The 20,509-nt window shown below is 32.9% G+C and overlaps 1 protein-coding gene and 2 long non-coding RNA genes across 4 annotated transcripts in view; 1 reads left to right on the plus strand and 2 right to left on the minus strand.

The window, feature by feature from the left end:
* The window catches only part of LOC127724673 (phosphatidylinositol-binding clathrin assembly protein LAP-like), a 488,025-nt gene that overhangs the window by 421,411 nt on the left and 46,105 nt on the right, over positions 1-20,509 (minus strand). The gene's annotated exons all lie outside the window — the stretch shown is intronic.
* Positions 1-20,509, plus strand: part of LOC127724764 (uncharacterized) — a 567,962-nt gene that overhangs the window by 326,151 nt on the left and 221,302 nt on the right. The window lies entirely within an intron of this gene.
* On the minus strand, positions 1,269-4,963 carry LOC127724815 (uncharacterized). Its single transcript, XR_007992726.1, has 2 exons — positions 4,718-4,963; positions 1,269-1,938 (listed from the first exon to the last, which is right to left on the minus strand). It is a non-coding gene; the product is annotated as an uncharacterized LOC127724815 (long non-coding RNA).

Consider the following 20,509-nt stretch of genomic DNA (forward strand, 5'->3'; position numbering starts at 1 on the left):
ACTGCGAGTACTCTCAGATCTGTACTTAGTGTCTTTTTGTTGTTTGGATGTACAACTACCCGACCACGTCCACTTGTATTTGTATTTATCCATCTGATGAGTTAAGCCTCTTCCAACTGATTTTTATAGTTTGTTCTTATATTGTACTGTTACACCACTGTCCCAGGTTAGGGGGAGGGTTGGGATCCAGCTAACATGTTTAACCCCGCCACATTCTGTATGTACATGTATGTGCCTGTCCCAAGTTAGGAGCCTGTAATTCAGTGGTTGTAGTTTGTTTATGTGTTGCATATTTGTTATATTCGTTCATTTTTTGTACATAAATTAGGCCGTTTGTTTTCTTGTTTGAATTGTTTTACATTGTCATTTTGGGGCCTTTTATAGCTGACTGTGCGGTATGGGCTTTGCTCATTGTTGAAGGGTGTACTGTGACCTATAGCTGTTAATTTCTGTGTCATTTGGTCTCTTGTGGAGAGTTGTCTCATTGGCAATCATACCACATCTTCTTTTTTATATTTACATCAACAGATATAAACAATTCACCAAAGTCAAGGTGAGACAACAAAACTTAGTTGTAAGATCTCTGAAATTTTTTACACAGTACGAGTTTTTCTCATTGTTGGAAATTGTACGGTGACAGTAACACCTGTAACTGCTTAAACACATTTCTTATGCACTTTAGTTCGATAAACTCACTGAATATCATACCACATCTCCTTATTTTTATATGCATTACAATTTACATGTGCATGTAATTGTTAATATATATATACATGTATATCAGAACAAAATTCATTGCTTCACTTTTATTTATGCATCCTTTGGCACAATACAAGTTCTAAAATTACACAACATAAAACAACTAAATGTTATTTCAGATGAAATTTTTGTTTCAGTTCCATTCATAGGATTTATTAGAATTTTGTATGTTTTGCCAAGTCCAATAATTCGCTCTATGTGCACATGTTAATTGAAGACTTTTTTATCCCGTATAAGAGTTTTGGAACTAATTCTGTTTCTTTTTTGAACCTTTGTCTGCCATCACAGTCACCTGGATCACATAATTGAACTATTCTACATCTTTCAACTATTTCATAGTCACTGGTACAACCAACATATGCATTAGGGACATAGTTGACTAAACTACCAGGTGTCGAACATACAAGAATTTTCAGTGTTTCTGTTTTTATATGATGACAAGGTTGCCTGAGCTCTAGGAGCTTTAGGTTTTATCACGGGATATTCTGTGCTGTCAATAATAATCCAAGTCGTAGGAAACTTTAATTTGAAGTTGGATGGCGAAAAATAAATGACTAAACCACTAGATGGCCAAGTGTTAGCCTCACACCACTGTATGGACATAGAAACAATCCATGTATACACAATATTATTAACACTAGATTCAATCTAGAATCTAGACAGTTCAAAGTTGGTTGTATAATGCCTCAATTTCATCAAAGTCATAAAAAAACTGATTTTCAACTGACACCCTATCAATTTGAAAATATATGTATCTCAAACAATGTGCTGCTTGACCAAGTGTGGTCAAAACAAATAAAAATTTAGTATACAACTCTAAACCGGTATAAAAATGCATGGCTGTGTCACATGTATTCATTTCAAAATTCTCTGCTGAAAACATAGGCATTGATGGTGTTTGCGTAATTCCATCTGTGAAGCTCAACATTAGCTCGGCAGTTGGTGGTGGACAGTCATAAATCCTTTCTGCAGTATGAATGACTTCTTCAGGAAAACCAACTTTACAATCAAAACTTTCCTCTAGATTTCTACTACAATATTCATCAAGTTTAGTTCTTTTGTTTTCACAGGAAACTGCCCTGATTTTTCTTTTTGCGGACGATTCAGTCTCTTGCTTGGTCCAGGAAAATAGGCTGGGAATGGCAGTAGACTTAAGTCTCTGTATGGTGGGTTTGCGCCCTGAAAAAGGTTATAAAACATTAGTTTTTTGATAATTAAATGAACTTCCATTTGCAATGTATACTTTGTACTACCTGGCGAAATATTAACTAGATTTATTCATTACAATCTGGATAAAACTATGTTTGCCTGATTCAATGTATGTTATGTAAATCCAAAGGACAAACAATGAGAGACTTATGCAACAAACGTACATTGTATGTACCTAAATAACTATAATATAGATGAGAGCATGTCATTGTTTTGTTCCTTTATTCTAATATTGTAGATATACCTAGGGTCTGAACATCAACCTATGGTAAGAACTCTTTTAAATACACAGCTGCTGTTTTATGGAATGATCTACCTGATGATTTTAGAAAAATTGCTAATTTTAGTCAGTTCAAAAATATTTTAAAGTCATGGAATCGAAATGACTGTAAGTGCACAGTTTGTGCAGATTTTTAGTTAATATATTATGCTAAAATTATTTACCATTTAGATCATACCCCCTTTTTTCTTTAAAACATTTTATGCTATGCATTTTACCAGCTTTTATGCCTACTTTACACTTATATGCTTTTAGCTTTAATACCTAGCTTATGCTTATATTCTGCTTATTACCATCATGCTTTTTAGTGCTTCTTTTTGAATCCGGGTCCGTTCGCGCCCATTCACGTTCGCCCCCTTTCACGTTCGCATCCTTTTTATTGATTTTGTCTTAAATAATTTTTCAATCGTATTTTGGTTAGTGTATTGCTATAAATATTTTTTTTGTTCATTGTTTTAAAATGAAGTGACTTTCTAAAAACGATTTTTGTGTTGAATAATTTTTTAATCGTGTTTTGGTTATTGTATTGCTATAAATAAGTTTTTTTTCATTGTTTCAAAACATGCAAAATAATGTGACGTTTTTGTGTTGAATATCTTTTTAATCGTGTTTTGGTTAGTGTATTGCTATATTTTTTTTTTTTCATTGTTTCAAAATAAAGTGACTTTCTAATAAACTGCTTCACTGAGCGCAGCTGGATACGCCCGCAGAGGTCCAACCCTGAACAGTTGGGGCAAAAATGGACACAATATTCAAGCTTGATACAGGTCTGAAATTGGATTGTATTTAAATATTTGACATATTATAGGTTTCTGAATAAATCTAGTCAAAGAACTTGAAATTGGTTATATGAATTGAATTATTTCTTGCTGTTGTGTAATACACTGTGCTGTTGCGCAATACTTAGTAAATCTGTTTTCAGACTATAAACAAATAAAGTTCAATTAATTCTCAATGTCATATTAGAAATTTATGAAAATCAAAAGGGAGCTTACATCAATAGATATAAACAATTTACCAAAGTTTCATGAGAATTGCTGACAGCATTTTTGAGTTATTGTCCGAAAACTGGAAAATCCCCCCTTTTTTAATGAATAAAACCCCATAACTCAGAAATGTAAAATGTAAAATTTATAAAATTCTAAAGGGAGCTTACATCAATAGATATAAACAATTCACCAAAGTTTCATAAGAACTGCTGAAAGCATTTTTGAGTTTTTGTCCAAAAACTGGAAAATCCCCCTTTTTTTATGAATAAAACCCTGCAACTCGGAAACGTAAAATCTTGAATTTATAAAAATCAAAAGGAAGCTCATGTCAATAGATATAAACAATTCACCACAATTTCTTGCAAGTTGGTGAAAGCATTCTTGAGTTATTGTCCGAAAACTGGAAAATCCCCTTTTTTTAATGAATAAAACCCCATAACTCGGAAACGTAAAATCTAAAATTTATAAAAAAGAAAGGGAGCTCACGTCAATAGATATAAACAATTCACCAAAGTTTTATGCAAATTGGTTAAAGCGTTTTTGAGTTAATGTCCGACATGTTGACGACGGACGGACGGACAGAGGTATACCATAATACGTCCCGTAAACGGGCGTATAAAAAGGTTTTTTGTGTTGAATATTATTTTAATGTTAAGATACCAAACCGCTTTAAACTCAACAACAATAACATTTTGAATCTTAATTGTTTTTACTCATACCAAGTTAAAAACATGCTCATATAACTACATGCAGAATTTATATCAAGTTTAGCTGTGTAAACACCATATATAATAACAGTAATCATACATAATTAACATATAATAATTAATCATCAAATCAATTTAAAACAATATTTCATTTAAAAATTTTAAAAATTGCCGAATTTTTCTTTATTTTGAGATAAACATCTTAAAAAACATCTTATAATTCATCGGGTTTTTGAATAAAAAAAAAGGGTGCGAACGGACCCGATACCCTTCTTTTTGTGCTGTGTAATTTATTGCATGTGTATTATGTGTTGTATTGTAACATGTTGTATTGTTATAAATGTCTTGTATGTCGGTTAAAAGCTCATTAGAGCTTATGTTTGTCTTTGTTTGTATACCTTGCCGACTCTAAATAAAGCTTATTTATTATTATTATTATTATTATCCTGTTAACATTGTCATTGATATTTTTCAAGAAAGTCTATGAGGCATAGCTTATGCATTCCTGTCATTACTACATTTACATCAGCATAATTACTGCTAAAATAATTCTCAGTATGATAAACCTCTTGTAAGAAATCATTATAATTGTAGCAATCACCAAAAAATCTCAAACAGATCACATTGAATCGTAATCCAAAAAATTATGACGTCTTGAATTAACCACCCCCTTTTATTCTAAAACGATAATTGCGGTTGTAAACAGACTTTGGTTTATTCGCATGGCGATTACATATATAACTATATATTTCAAAAAGAAAATAGAGTTTTACCATGAATAGTTTCCTGCACGTAGTCTTTTACAGTAAAACGTGCCTTGCAAACAACAGCTGATTGAGATGGACTCCTCGATTTCATCGACATCGTGTTCTCGTCCAATCTGCGTATGGGCCATGGCGTTGATCCAACTTTTCCTTCTTTTTAAGTCATTTGGAAATGCATGTCCTCCTCTTAAATGACATCCAGGTACACAACAACAAGTACTTGGCATCGTTAATTAAAAATGTAACTGAAATAGTTGCACACAGTGCAGGAACCGGAAGTTGAGGAACAGGATCGGCTACCACGGCGCCACCTATTCAGGAACGATAATTTGCTACTTTATATAACTGCGAAATAACAATAACGTTAGACGGGTTCACGTGCATAAACAGAAATACGCTATAAATTGTATAATATAATTCATGTTCAGTCGACCTTTAATTATTATATCAACGACTGAAATGATTTATAAACATCTAGATTGCAGATAACACTCGAAATTAACCCGAGCTCTTTCCACACGGAATTCAAATAATTCTAGTTTGTCAATCGGTTGACTGCTTATAATGCAAAATACAAATATATCAAAAGTTTTTAAAACTAACAAAACACAATGATCGTTTCTCTATTTCCCAATGTAAATGAAATGAAACAAAAAACATTTTATATCACCATAAGAAGAGGAGAGAATTCAACATTTCCGGATCTACTTGGAGCCTAATGACCCCCCACGTAGATAAGTTGGATATCGCGGAAGGAAGGATTAACCCGGCAACCAGAAAGGCATTAAAGCACTGCCTTTAAAAACCTGTGGCCCCACAATGAATGAATGATCGGTGCTACGATGAAGGTTAATCCAGAAAAGCACTTCGACCGCAAACAAGCTACAAAACGATATTTTCATTAACCCATTTTATTCAAACTGCAAAAACAAACTGATTAAAAAAAACAGTTCCAATGCTCCCACCCCACCCTCCTCCCGCGTTGTACATATTGTATCTGTCAATGGCCGTTATAACTTTAAAAAAAATTGATTGATTCTTTTTAATAAATATCGTTAATAGCTAGAGAAATGCAGATTTGAGAGCAAATGCAATGAAATTTCCAATATAATTATTATTTCCAAGGGGCATAACTCTTTTAAAAATATTTGATCAACACTGACCTTCGAAATTATCCAAGATATTGCTGATATAAACCTTTGATATAAATTATTCAAAGATCTGGCAAAAATTGTACACGTGAGAGCGCTTAAAAATGCAATTTTCCATATATTAATTAATGTATCCAAGGGGCATGGCTCTTTCAAAAATAATTCATTGGCATTGATTTTCAAACTTGTCAGCGAAAATGCTGATATTAACCTAATATATAAGCTTTATAAAAATCAGGCAAGAATTATACACGTCAGAGAGCTAACAAGACCAGACAGACAAACGGACGGACTGAAGAACGGACGCCCGGTATTTGTATGTCCACCACAACGCGCGCGCAGGAACAAAAAAACAACGAGATCTTAAAATCAATTTTATTTTAGAATCATATTAATTTGCACTTTGTATTCGGGGAGGGGTGTGTTTTTGGTGTTTTGAATTGGACATGATTTACAGGTACAGCTGATAAAAACGCACCTTTTCACAAAGTGGGGAGACAAAACGACTCACAGACGATTAGCAAAGGTGCCTTTTGGGGGATGGGCATATTGCTCACATAGTCGTCGGGAAAAGCCCGAGATACTTCGCAGTCTTAAAAGGAGTTTTTACAACAAGTTTACAAATGTTTATGTAAATTAAAAGGGTTGTTTTTTCTTTGTGTGCATAAATGGAAATGTGGGATATACAATAAAACAGCAAGTAGCCAATTAACGACACACAAAACCAAAGACATTTATATAACATGTGACTAATTCGAGTATTTTTTTTAATGCTAATTTTTTTATCGTCCTGAATATCCATGAAATATTTGCCACTGGACGTTAAGCAACCAACAATCAATCAATTAATGCTAATTTGTAGTTTTAGTGAAGATTTGTCGGTCCCTTGAATTTGAAAGTTAATAAGTATATTTAGTATGGCAAGTATTAAATCTATCAAATTATAACATCACATGTTCACAACAAAAGTCAGATTTTAACTATAACAGCAACATATTTCAGTCTCCTAGTACGTATTTGTTAGTCTTTAAAATTCTTGTATTTTAGGAGAAAACTCAATCGCTTATGAAATAAGGAGATGTGGTATGATTGCCAATTAGACAACTTTCCATCAAAGACCAAATGACGTAGACGTTAGCTTGCTTACGTTGCTACATTTGAGATCTCCATATTACCATTCCACTATGAACTGCTTATTCAAAAAGATATTTTGTCACCAAATGATTTATAAAATAGAACATCATCATATATGCTAATATATATTTTGCTCCCTTGACAAAATGCTGGGAGCATATTGTTTTACCCGTGTCCTTCGACAGTCCGTCCCTTACTTGGTATATAGAGTTTATACGGCTGATTTTTTTTAGGATTACAGTTTTAAAGCTGTAACTTTTAAATTATGTACTTGGTGCACTGGTAGACCTATTTGGAAAATGCCCGCGATTTTTGGCTAATCTCCGCGAAACGGATAATAATTAGAGGTTCATCGTAAATTTGCTGTATTACAGAATATTATGCATGTTATCCGGAGATTTTCCGTGTCGGCGGGAATTAGCCGTTTGTCTGATAAAACGGGTGTGTATTGAGTCAGTGATAGAACCAGTGATGCGTGAGCGACGGTTATTAATAGATCGTTGTACATAGATGATTATAGAATCCGTTATGCGTGAGCGACGGTTATTAATAGATCATTGTGATATATACAATGTTTACAGTCAGATTAAAAAAACTATCTTATTTCCCTTTTCGGTCGAGATAAAACGGTGTTTTTGATAAAGTTACTTACGATTTAAATATCAAATGTTGTCATTGTTCATTAAAGAAAAATCTATTTTAATGTGAACAATGAACAAGATGAATACACATGTTATCTTTGCTATAGACAACTACAATTTTTTTAATATATGAATGGAAATCGTATTTACGTTAAAAAACGTAAACTAATCTACTATTCATGATAGATTCATAATGTGAATCGATAGTTTGGGTCAGAAACTTTGTTCTCACTTTAAAAAATTCTTCACAATTGTCATGTTTAGAAAAAAATCAGTCCTTGTACTAATAGAGTCTCCGGAAGATACCGTAATCGGGCAGGATGTCAAACTGATCTGACACTTGTCCTAGTGTAGTTAACACCTGCTGTGATATTGCTTGTGCAATACCAGTGGAAGGTCGTAAATCAATCTGTACCCGATAGATCAGAATTTAATTTTACCTGTACATATATTTAGTCGTTATGGAGGATATCATAGATACATGTTATATATTGTATTGTAATTAATGAAGATAATTTAAATATATTATATAATAAAGACCTATTTGCATATAAATCGAACATATTCATTCCAACCAAGAAGGTTTGAAATTGAAAGTTTTCAACAAACTTTCGATAAAATCTTTCCCGTAAATTACATACGAGTCATTGGTTTATAGTTACACAATTGTTACCCTTCTAACGTCTTATTTCTTTGTGCTTTTAAAAGAACTCAAAATTTTCCATATCAGATCACATTTCGTACGAGTCCTAAAAATTATAATTGAATAATCTTCTATTTTCCTTTCGACACCACGTTCCCCATAGGAGCCTCAAGATCTAATCATACCTGTCAATCATTAGCCACAAGTTGGTCCACCAGATAGATCACTCGTGCTTTCTATTATGACATAGTTGAGAAGTTTTTGTAAATTGATTTGTGATATAAATAAAGTGATGTGAAGTTTATTTTACGGCCGATCAAAATTAGATGTGATTCGATTTTTCTTTTACACAAAGATGTTTTTTAATATGTCATAAAATACATGGAAATAAAACATTTGAGTTCTTTTTTTCCCGTAAATATATTCAATAAACCAAAATTTATTTCAAAAGGTAAACATTTATAATCATTACAAAGTTATAATTTGATTTTTATTTAAGTCGGTTAATGGAAACAATAAAATGACAACGTCTTTGCAGAAATATTAATCCAGACATTAACGTACTTAGATTGTCCATTTGTTCCACTGTGTAGGACAATTTATTCACGAACTACATCATTAATAATTACTTATATAACAGTTGCTGAAATGTAAATTGAATATTATTTATTTTTTTACAAACATGCGTTTTGGTTCCGTTCAGATTTGCTATTACAGCATGTGTAGATTCCTTGATTTTCATCTAGTTTCAGTTATATATATATACTAGTTCCAGTCAGTATAGGGCTAATCATTTTGCCTTCCAACAAAGTCAACAATTTAGCATCTGTTATATCTGATGTAATGGACTCCTAGTATGTTGTCCTTTTAAAGTTGGCTATACAATATTGGCTGTGCTCATTGTTGAAGGCCGTACAGTGACCTATAGTTGTTAATTTCTGTGTCATTTCTCTTGTGGAGAGTTGTCTTATTGGCAATCATACCACGTCTTCTTTTTTTATAACGTACCCGTTTTAATAGCAATGTTATATTCAAAACGGATGAGAAAACCCCATGGATGACAATTATCTATATCCATGTCAAGTGGGGTTAGGTAATAGGAGCGGAACTTATTGATTATGTATGTTTGTGAGGGTCTGGATAGGATTTATAGAAGAATAGAGAACACAAATGGACAAAAAGTGCACAACATAGGACCAGAAAAGTAAAGAAAAATAGACGCCAAGAAAATAAAGAATATAGAATAATGAGAAAAAATATGAAGAATAGAGAAAAACAGATGACTAACAAATTAAAAGACAATTAGGATTGAAAGACCTCCCCCCCCCCCCCCCCCCCCCCAATATTCAAGACCTTCGTATGTGTTCCAAGAAAATCTGCATACATTATAGTTCCTTGCTATAAAGTTACGTTCTCAAAGGCTTTTAAGGATTATGTACCCTTGTGTTGATTAAATGCTAAACATATGGATTTTTTTTTAGAAAATCCACAGCTTTTCCCTTGTACTGTCATATTTTGCGATTCGATGCTTTATTGATGAAGGATTATTGCATTCAGTGCTAGCAATGATTTTTTTAATTGAGTTATATATGTCTAAAATATTATAACAAAAATAAAATGCTTCGGCGCTGAGCGCAGCCTGATATGACCGCAGAAGTTGAACCATGAACAGTTGGGGCAAATTTTGACACAATATTCAAGCTTATTACTGTCTGAATTTGGATTGTGATCAAATTTTTGACACAATATAGGTTTCTGACACAAAACATGTGTAAAGGTCTTTCAAATCTATTGGGCAATACTGTGCAATTAAAGATTTCTTCTTGAAACTTTTGAAATATTTTAAAATTTGAAAAATTTTGAAAAAAAAATTAAAACCCCTTTAAAAAAATTGGAAACCTGCAAACTTTTTGAACTCACAACCCCCCGCCCTTTGGAGCAATAACCTCAACACTTGATCTCAGTTTTCCTTTGTAGTATGGAAACTTGTAGTACAATTTCAGAAAGATCCATACAGTGACTTAAACACAAGTTATTGTCTGAAAAAATAGAATAACTAAAAAAATGTTTTTTGGCCCTTTTATGGCCCCGAATTCCTTCATGAATGGGGCAATTACCCCCAAACTCAATCCCAGCCTGCCTTTTGTGATATGGAACTTTGTGGTACAATGTCAGAGAGATCCATACACTTACACACAAGTTATAGTCCAGAAACTACAAATGTGTCTTCGGACGACGTAGACGACAACAACCACATCATACCATTATACGATCCCCCCAAAAAAAATTGGAATCGTATAAAAATCTCGGTCTTAAAATCTGTGGATTTTCTAAAAAAATCTTGGTTTTATTTTCACCAAATTTTATTTTTCTACTAAATTCAATTAAACTATAAATAATAATGCTTTGCATGAAGTTTCCCCTTGGTATATGTACAAAATGGTCCATCTCTTTTTATAAATCTGGATAATTTCAGAAAAGGACGTATCAAAATTCATAGGGACTCCTGAAGACGTACAATTTTTTTCAAGCCCTCTCCCTTTTCTCTAAAGTGCGTTATTTTATTTGTTTTCTTTTAAATACCATTATTTTGGCGTTTCTGTATACTATGAACATACATTTATTATCAATAAAGTATATTTGATATAAACTATCAATTCCAAGTTTCTTCTACACGGCGATCACTGCTAAATTGATTTCTCCTAAAATAACCCAAACAGTAGAATCATAAGAATAGATGACAAATGCAACTATGCATGGAACCTATAGAACACAGAGTCATGATGATTAATTTATTGTGGAAGGAAGAGAAGCGACTAACAAAATGAGGTCTTCTCGTTTAAGTAGTATAGATAGATATATACTATAAGTCGGAGAAGCTTTTGTAAAGAAACATAACAAGCTATACACAAATTCATAAACATCACATAAGTACATCCTTAACCAGGCTATATATCAAGTCGACAAACATTGGAAATGAATGAAAAAAAAAGGATGAGATGTGAACAAAAAAAAACATAAATTCCCTGCTACATACACTACAAAAGTCTAAAAGTCTGAAAAGACCAGTTTTTGTCTTAATTTGCATGAACTTTTACTCGACATTCTCCAAAAGTATGACTTGTGTCTTAAATTTTCTTGACAAATTCTCATTTATATTAAATTTGTATGAAATTTACTCGACATATTCTCGACATTCTGAATATGGTCTTAAAATTTCTTGACAACTTCTTTACATTTGAATACTGTCTTGAAATTTCTCGACATATTCTCGACATTCTTATTTTTTCTCAGTATGGCTTGACATATTCTGAACATTTTGAATCGAGTCTTAAATTTACTTGACAGTTCTGAGTTTTACAAATCATGACCAATATTCATGATATAACTTTAATCTTTATTTCTCTTTATATGATATACTGTTGTTTCAAGTTACACTTCTTTACAACAAAAATAAAAGTTGGGCATGTAAAATAATTGAAAATTTGGGTATATAAATATTTTTACAAATGCAAATATGGCTATGAAATCTAAAGTATAAAATAATTCAAATGTGGGTGTGTTGATATAAAACAATTTCAATGTGGGTTTTTTAAATAATTACAAATTTTGATTCCTAAATCTTATAAATTAAATGATTCAAACCAATCATACTGTAGACATATATCATTCTACATTCATAATATTCAATGTTGATATGGTAAATAATTATTATACCAAAATGATGTTTATATAAATAGCAAATTATGATGATATACAAATCATTCATTTAACAGAAGAAAAATTTGTGTAATGTCATCTGTTGGAATATATTAAGTATTACACATGGACAGGATGCTCCCCATAAAATTAAGGTATTCCACACCCTAGAGTACAAGCAACTACAACTTATCAGTTGACCGACCATGCCACTACAATTTAAAAAGTTTGTTGATAGATGAAAATGAAAATCATCATTTTGATGAAAAAAAATTGAATTGAAATGGATTCTCTTCAACAAATTATGAAGTTAATTATTTTAACATAAAAACAAATTGAATAATTCCCAAAGATTAAAAGAAAATTATTATCTACTCCAGGAATAATAAAAAAAATGTATTTATAATGGGTCCCATCAATGATTTCTATAGAAATCATCAGTCTTATGAAATGGTTCTCAAACAGACATGCATAATATTGATCTAAACATTTTTTTCTTTTCAAGAAGGAGTTATCACAAATATTTATTTTTCATAAAAAATTATAAAATTCAACACTCAAATTTGAATAAAAAATGTTTTTGGGTTGTTCTAAAAAATGAATAAGGTTTTTGAATCAAGATGGGAACAAATTATTTGACTTAAACGAAAGCCCCCCCCCCCCTCTTTTTTTAGCCACACAAACCCAAAAGATGAATTGTGGGGTCCAAAAGAGATACAAGACACCAATTTTAGTAAAGCAAATTTGACTGGCAGTTTTGCGAACGGCAAAAATCTAAATGCTGTTTGTCAATACCTTCGACTTATATTCCAAGTGAAAACAATTACTTAAATGTTTAATAAAAATAAATCAAAATTAAACTACATGGGGGATTATTCAGGGTATTCCAACTTAGTTGCACCAAAAGGGTATCTTACTATACTAAATTAATCCTTGATTCTTCAAAGTTTAGTTTAGCCATAATAAAAAGGAGTATATAACAGCAATAGAATGTCATAAACAGTGCAGAATAAGTCTGTTCACATTTCAGGCGAAATTTATACTGTTGAGATAGTGTCAAGACATATTTAAGACTGTCAAGAATGTGTCGAGACATATTCAGACATTATTTAGAATGTCAAGAATATGTCGAGACATATTCAGACATTATTAAGAATGTCAAGAATATGTCAAGACAGATCGAGACAAATTTAAGACAGTCAAGAATTGGTCGAGACTAATCCAGACTCTTATCAGATGATACAGGAAGTGTCGAGAAATTTTAAGACAAAGTTCATACTGTCAAGACACTTGTCAAGAAAAATCAAGAACCTTATTAGACAAATTCATACTCTGTCAAGAATTTTTAAAAATTATTCAGACAAATTAAGAATGTCGAGTAAAAATTCATGCAAATTCAGACAAAAACTGGTCTTTTCAGACTTTTTGACTTTTGTAGTGATACATAGATTGCTTTAATGCATACTTATGGTCGTGCCTTTTTTTCTCTCGATTTTATGTACGTATATTTTGGTATCACACAAGTTCATGATTTTTCTCTGACTGTTTATAACTGCGTTACACTAGATCCAATGATTCTTATTGATTTTAACTTTAATTTTCACAATTTGTGCATGTTATTACCTCACTGTCCAGGTTGGGGGAGGCCCAGTCCTATCCTATAAAGCAAAGGATATGGATTTTCTCAGTCTTACATTCCAGGATTGGTGACCGCATGAGGGTTGAGCTATCTCAAATAGGTTTAAACTCTCCTCATTCTATGACTGTCCTGGCAAGTCAGGAGCTTGTAATTTTTAAAGGTGTTGTCTTTTTAATTTTTCCAAATTATGTCATGTCGGGGCATTTTATAAATTCTATATGGTATGAGTTTTGCTCACTGTCTGAGAAGGGCCGTACGGTGTCATACAGATCCTTAATTTCGAGTTCTTTGTTTTCTTTTTAATTTTTAAATTGATGTCCAGTGACAAATATTTCTCGAGTCATGTCATTCAGGCAGTATATAAAAAAAATGAAAATTGTTCATGCGAGTCGGTAGGAAATAGACTCCCTACACTCTTGTTTTAAAAAATATTTATTTTATTCAGTTATCTTGAAAGACAATATCTACTGCAGTTAAATGAAGTTGTGATACTGAGAATTTGACTGATTAGATTTTATTTTCAATTGCCAAAGTGTGAAGTGGTAGAGCCCATTTCTGTAACCTTTATTTGTTGCATTCTGTGTGATAAAATTTAGTAGTTTTGAACCTACTGAGATTTTAATAACTTATTTTCGAATGATGGAACCTTATCAAAATGTTTGTCAATTAAGATAAATTGAACATGGTGTTAACAGTCAGCAAACTGTCACACAAGAAATATATTTAATGTCCGAGAACATGTAAAATAAACTACCTCTGTGATGACATTGAATAAAATGTATCGCATATTTCTCAACTCCTCTTCGTGCCATGTGACTTGTCAACAGAATTTTAATTTATACCGTCTTAGATGACAATTTATCAGAGGCTGCTTCAATGGTATATATGCATAATATAAACTTTATACATAAATCTCATTTCGAATGTTGTCTTTTCGTCCAACATTCTTTGTCAAAATCCGGGATTCGCACTCGACTGTTTTGGAGTCAGAGATACATCTTACCATAGATGTAAAATTACATCTATAACCTTACACAGGTACACTGGCTAGTAAAGGGACAATAAACGGAAGTATAAATTGCCCCAGGTATTTTAAGTCGTATATTGAGTGTAATGTGTACACCGCCACGTGTGAGTGATTTCAAAGATAATCAAAATGATGTAATTCATGTAGTAACTTCCATGCAGCTACGCATCATCGCACGTAATATTGGACATCACAAAAAAACTAGAATTTTTTATGTGCCTTGTTAGATATTTAAAATGATATAACATCCAATGAAAAAAGAAATGTTTAAGATGGACATTTCTGATTTACTGGTGAATTAAAAATTCCATAGAATATCTGAAATAATTTTAAGGAGCATGCATCTCGTTTATCTGATACTAAGTGAGTACAATAAGTCAAAGTGTTAGTCGAACTATAAGTGTGTTTTGTCTTAAAATGTGTAGCCATGTTATTTTGTTCACAGAACGAAGGGCAAATTGAAATTGAAACAAAAGGAAAATAAAAAAATAAAAGTTATTACCGTACCATAAGTTGACAAATAATAAAAAATAAAATATATTAATTACCTATTCCGGCACACATGAGTTCAACTTCAATTTATTAATCCCACAAGGGATACCAGCTACCAAGGAGACATTTCATATATCGGTACTCAAATCACTTCAATATTTTATTTCTCCGCTTGTATACCTGATGAAGTCTCGGTTATTTCACAAAGACGGAGTAAGGATTAAAAAAAATAAAGGAAGTAAAAAATATATCATTTATAAGCTAGCACACCAGTGGCGGATCCAGAAATTTTCATATGCACTGACTGCCTAAGAGGGGGTCGCTTCAGTCATGCTTCAGTGATTCCCAATACATGTATAATTAACCAAATTTTTTTTCAAGAAAAGGGGTACCTGGCCCCCTCTAAATCCGCTTCTGTCACACTATTCCATTAGTACTTTAAAACTTCTTGCACGGTGAACTACTATTAAAATTAATTCGTAACCAGTCACTTATGCCCACCTCCCTTTCACTTATTTTTCATGCTCATCTTTTCCGTTTGTAGGAAGGGTCTAAAATGCCTTTAATTTTATGTTTTATTATTTATGAATTAAAGAACAGTTTCATTTAGAGTTAAAACTATGTCCGACACTCCCTTTATCTGAAATAGCTTTCATTATTTAATATTAAAAGTTTTATCTTATCTTATCCCGTTAGTATAGAAAGTCCCTTTAGTCTAGAATTTTAGTTTATTGAAGGACCTTTTTGTCTGATTTTAAAAATATACCTTAAATTGTGAAAATATAAACTCTCGCCGCGATATAGCATTTTTGTGCAAATGCAGCGTAAAGCAAACAACAATCAATAGAAAGTCCCTGGATTAACTTAAAATGGTCATTCATTCTCTCTCATTGATTATCCAAGTTTATCTAATCACTTGACTATGCACCAATACCCTAAAATTTCATTACACAAGGACACCTGTGGTACAGCAAGGATTCGTATATATAAAATTTAGTTCGTTGTACGTTCATGGATATTCATGACATGTGACCATTTGTGTGCACTTAGAACTTGTCCGGTCATCTTTCTGACCATCGATCAGATCGTGCAAGGGCTGTGTAGCCAGTCAAGGTCCTTTCAAAATTCCATATATATATCTGACCATCTACTCACGCTTTAGCCTAAAGAAAAGACACGTGTATTCTCGGATGACGTAAGGAGAATTTGTATTTGTAATTATGATATTGTTTTTATATATAAATAAAATGCTTCGCTGGGGCGCAGCTTGATACGACCGCAGAGGTCGAACCCTGAACAGTTGGGGCAAGTATGGACACAACATTCAAGCTTGATACAGCACTGAATTTGGATTGTAATTAAATATTTGACACAGCATAGGTTTCTGACACAGAATGAATGTGGTCACAGAACTTAAAAATTTTTAATTTATCTATTCAAACCATATCATTATTATTTGCTTTTATATATAAATCAGAAATAACCAATTTAAAATGGAAAATTTCAATGAAAAAAAAGGAAAAAAAAATCCCCCTCCCCTCAAAATGTTTTGAACCCCCTTATGATTCATCACCCTCAAACACAATCCCAGCCTTCCCTTTGTGGTATGGTACCTTGCAGTACATATGATGGACTGTGAAACTAAGATCAGGAGTTTGGGAAATTTTGGTCAGGAGATTAGGACTCAGATCAGGAGGTTTTTAATCGACATAAATTCTGTCGTAAATGTAACCGTGTGCTGTAGAAATTGTCTGTTAAAGTGTGCTTTCTTCAACTTTCCATCCGAATGTATTATGTTTATAGTACCCTTGTACTTATAAATTTTCTCTATCTTTTTAAACTTTCAACTTGTTCAATCTAACATTCTTCTTTTTAAGTATGTTCTTTAAATTTTTTAGGTCATATCTTTTTTTCCATTATTCATTGCAATCAGAATATTTGCTTATCTATCTGCAAGTAGATCTTTTATTTTAATCTTTATGCAAGTAGATTTTTAATGCATGAAAAGTAACACATTCAAACTGGATTCATGGGTCATAGTTAATATATAAATTTCAATTTAAGCCTTGAAAGGAAGTATAGAACCCTCAAATAATTTTCAAATTATCATTTTTTTATTTGTCCTAAGACATTTAAAATCATTTAATTACCATCCTTTTATGATTATTTGTTCAATTTATATTTTATTTATATTCTTTTAAAAATTTACATTATTTAAAGGAAAGTAACTTAAAACAGGATAAATCAAGGGAAGTAACCCAACATTCATTTATAAATATACAAAGTTTTATTACACAACGACAGTTAGCCTGATGTAAAAATCGTTGATTACCAGTATGTTTGACACCCAAGGTGACAAGTGAAGCCATATAATTATCATGTTAATTGATTTACAGGTAAAATATAACTTCAGGTAATGTCAGTTACACCAGATATGTTGGGCTGAAATTTTTCATTCATGAAATATTTCATACACAGGATTTTTTTGTCTTCAACGGGAGGTCGGGAGGAGACCCCTGAAAACGGGATTATTGTATTCCCTTCGGGAGGTTCACATGTATGATTACTGTACAATTTCAGGGAGATCAATACACTTGAACAAAAGTTATTGTCTGGAAACTAGAAAAATGCTTATTTTTTGGCCCCTTTTTGGCCCAAAATTCCTAAACATTTACGGCAATTACCCCCAAACTCAAACCCAGCTTTCCCTTTGTGATATGGAACCTTGCAGTACAATTTCATAAAGATCCATACACTTGCACACAAGTTATTGTCCTGAAACTAGAAAAATGCTTGTTTTTTGCCCCTTTATGGCCCCTAATTCCTCAAATTTCTAGGGATTTAACCCCAAAATCAATCCCAGCCTTTCCTTTGTGGTATGGTACCTTGCAGTACAATTTCAGAGAGATCCATACACTTGAACAAGTTATTGTCTGGAAACTAGAAAAATGCTTATTGTTGGCCCCTTTTTGGCCCCTTATTCCTGAACGTTGTGGGAAATTACCCCCAAAATCAATTCCAGCTTTCCCTTTGTGATATGGAACCTTGTAGTACAATTTCATAAAGATCCATACACTTACACACAAGTTATTGTCATGAAACTAGAAAAATGCTTGTTTTTTGCCCCTTTTTGGCCCCTAATTCCTAAAATTTGGAGGCAATTACCCCCGAATCAATTCCAGCATTCCCTTTGAGATATGGAACCTTGTGGAACAATGTCAGAGAGATCCATACACTTGAACACAAGTTATTGTCATGAAACTAGAAAAATGCTTGTTTTTTGCCCCTTTTTGGCCCCTAATTCCTAAAATTTGGAGGCAATTACCCCCAAAATCTATCCCAGCATTCCCTTTGTGATATGGAACCTTGTGGTACAATGTCAGAGAGATCCATACACTAACACACAAGTAATGTCTGGAAGTTACAAAAATGCTTATTTTTGGCCCCTTTTTGGCCCCTAATTCCTGAACTGTTGGTACCATAACCCCCAAAATCAATCCCCACCTTCCTTTTGAGGTATTGAAACTTATGGTAAAATTTCATAGAGATCCATTCACTTAAACTAAAGTTAGAGGGCGAAAACCAATGTGTATTCGGACGACGACGCCGGACGACGACGCCGGACGACGACGACGACGACGACGACGACGACGCCAACGTCATACCAATATACGACCACAAAATTTTTTTGCGGTCGTATAAAAAAGATGTGGTATGATTGGCAATGAGACAACTCTCCACAAGAGACCAAAAATGACACAGAAATTAACAACTATAGGTCGCCGTACGGCCTTCAACAATGAGCAAAGCCCATACCGCATTGTCAGCTCTAAAAGACCCCGACATGTTCATATTAATGATCCACTCTTTGAAACCTAACCTAAGTATGACGAAAGTGCTATATATAACGAAAAAAGCAGAGAAATGGATTAAATAGACTTGCTTTATTGTATAAACTAAAAAAAGGTCGGAGTGGAACTAACTCCGAAAAATTCAGTCTCTCTCCGTAATCGATCTCTTCTATATACTTGTTAATGAAATAATCGTAGATCAGCGGAATATAACGACTGAATTATTCGGGTAAGTGAAACAAGTAAATAAAAGTCAAAATTAACCATATGTAGTTCCATAAGGAGGGATCTGGACAGCCTGCCCCTAAATCAGCCTCCGAGTTGAGTCATACGTATTGACCTTTCTTGGCGTACACACGGTTTTCATTGCCTATGTGTCTTTTTTGTACAAATAAATAATTTGATAATTAATATGCCTTCAATCCATTTTCTTGAGACATATTACACGTACATGAATCATGAATTTTCTACGTTTTTATAATTTTGAACACATAGTATGCCCTGGGATCTGACCTGAATTATACATGAAAAATTGAAAATTCACGATAGTAAGGTATATAGGAGCAACATTTAAATTCAAAGGGTTAGGGGTTTGTTCTGAGTCGGAAATAATTCGGAACACAACGTTATTCCCCACTGCCATGCACCAAACATTTTTTTCTCGAAACAAACGGTATGGGGAATTCTGGAATTCCGATTTTTTTTGTCAACTGCCAGACCACAATATTTTTTCTCTCATCAAATTAGGGATCAGAATATGATCAGAATAGGCCTCCAGATTTTTTTTTGGAAAATTTGGTGTTCACCCCAAGAACCGGGTTGGCCACAACATAACAATTTCAATTTTATTTACAATTTACACGGTGTGCATATGTTTAAGTATGTTTAAATGAAGATGTTTTCATATAGTTTAGGACTTTATTCATTATAGGTTGAAAAATACAGGCAAAGTTCAGATGTTTATGAAGTGTTATATATTTTGACTTTTGTGAAACCTTAACAGAATAGACAATTGGGGCAAATCTGATGAAAAAAAAAAACGAAAATTCCTAGTAACAAAAAATTTACTCACATAACAGCAATTGAAATCTCCTCCCCAAGAAATTGTACCGCAGGACCTGTATAATGCTGGAAGTATTTTAATATGCCTTTGGAACACCCTTTTAAAAAATTGGGTATGGTTCTCCAGGCCACGGCTTAGGTAGCAATTCACAGTTAGAAAATAAAACTTAAATTGAGCCACAGAATTTCTGATAATCTTCCAATCCTGGCCTTCAAATACATTAGGCCAACTGTACTAGCACCCCCTTTTTTCTGAGAAACCCTGGCTAGCACACCCTTCTTTTTTTCACAGTGTCTGGATCCGCCCCTGACCGATACGTAGTACTCAACTATGATCAACTGTAGGTCATAATAAAGGACGAAATACGTAACGTAAATTGATTCAAGCGTGAGGGGGCCCCATATATCACGGCTAAAATTGTACTTAGTTTGTCCTTTTATACAACCTTTTGGCAAGTAACA

This window comes from Mytilus californianus, unplaced genomic scaffold, assembly GCF_021869535.1.
Source record: "Mytilus californianus isolate M0D057914Y unplaced genomic scaffold, xbMytCali1.0.p SCAF_14, whole genome shotgun sequence".
Lineage (NCBI taxonomy): Eukaryota > Metazoa > Mollusca > Bivalvia > Mytilida > Mytilidae > Mytilus > Mytilus californianus.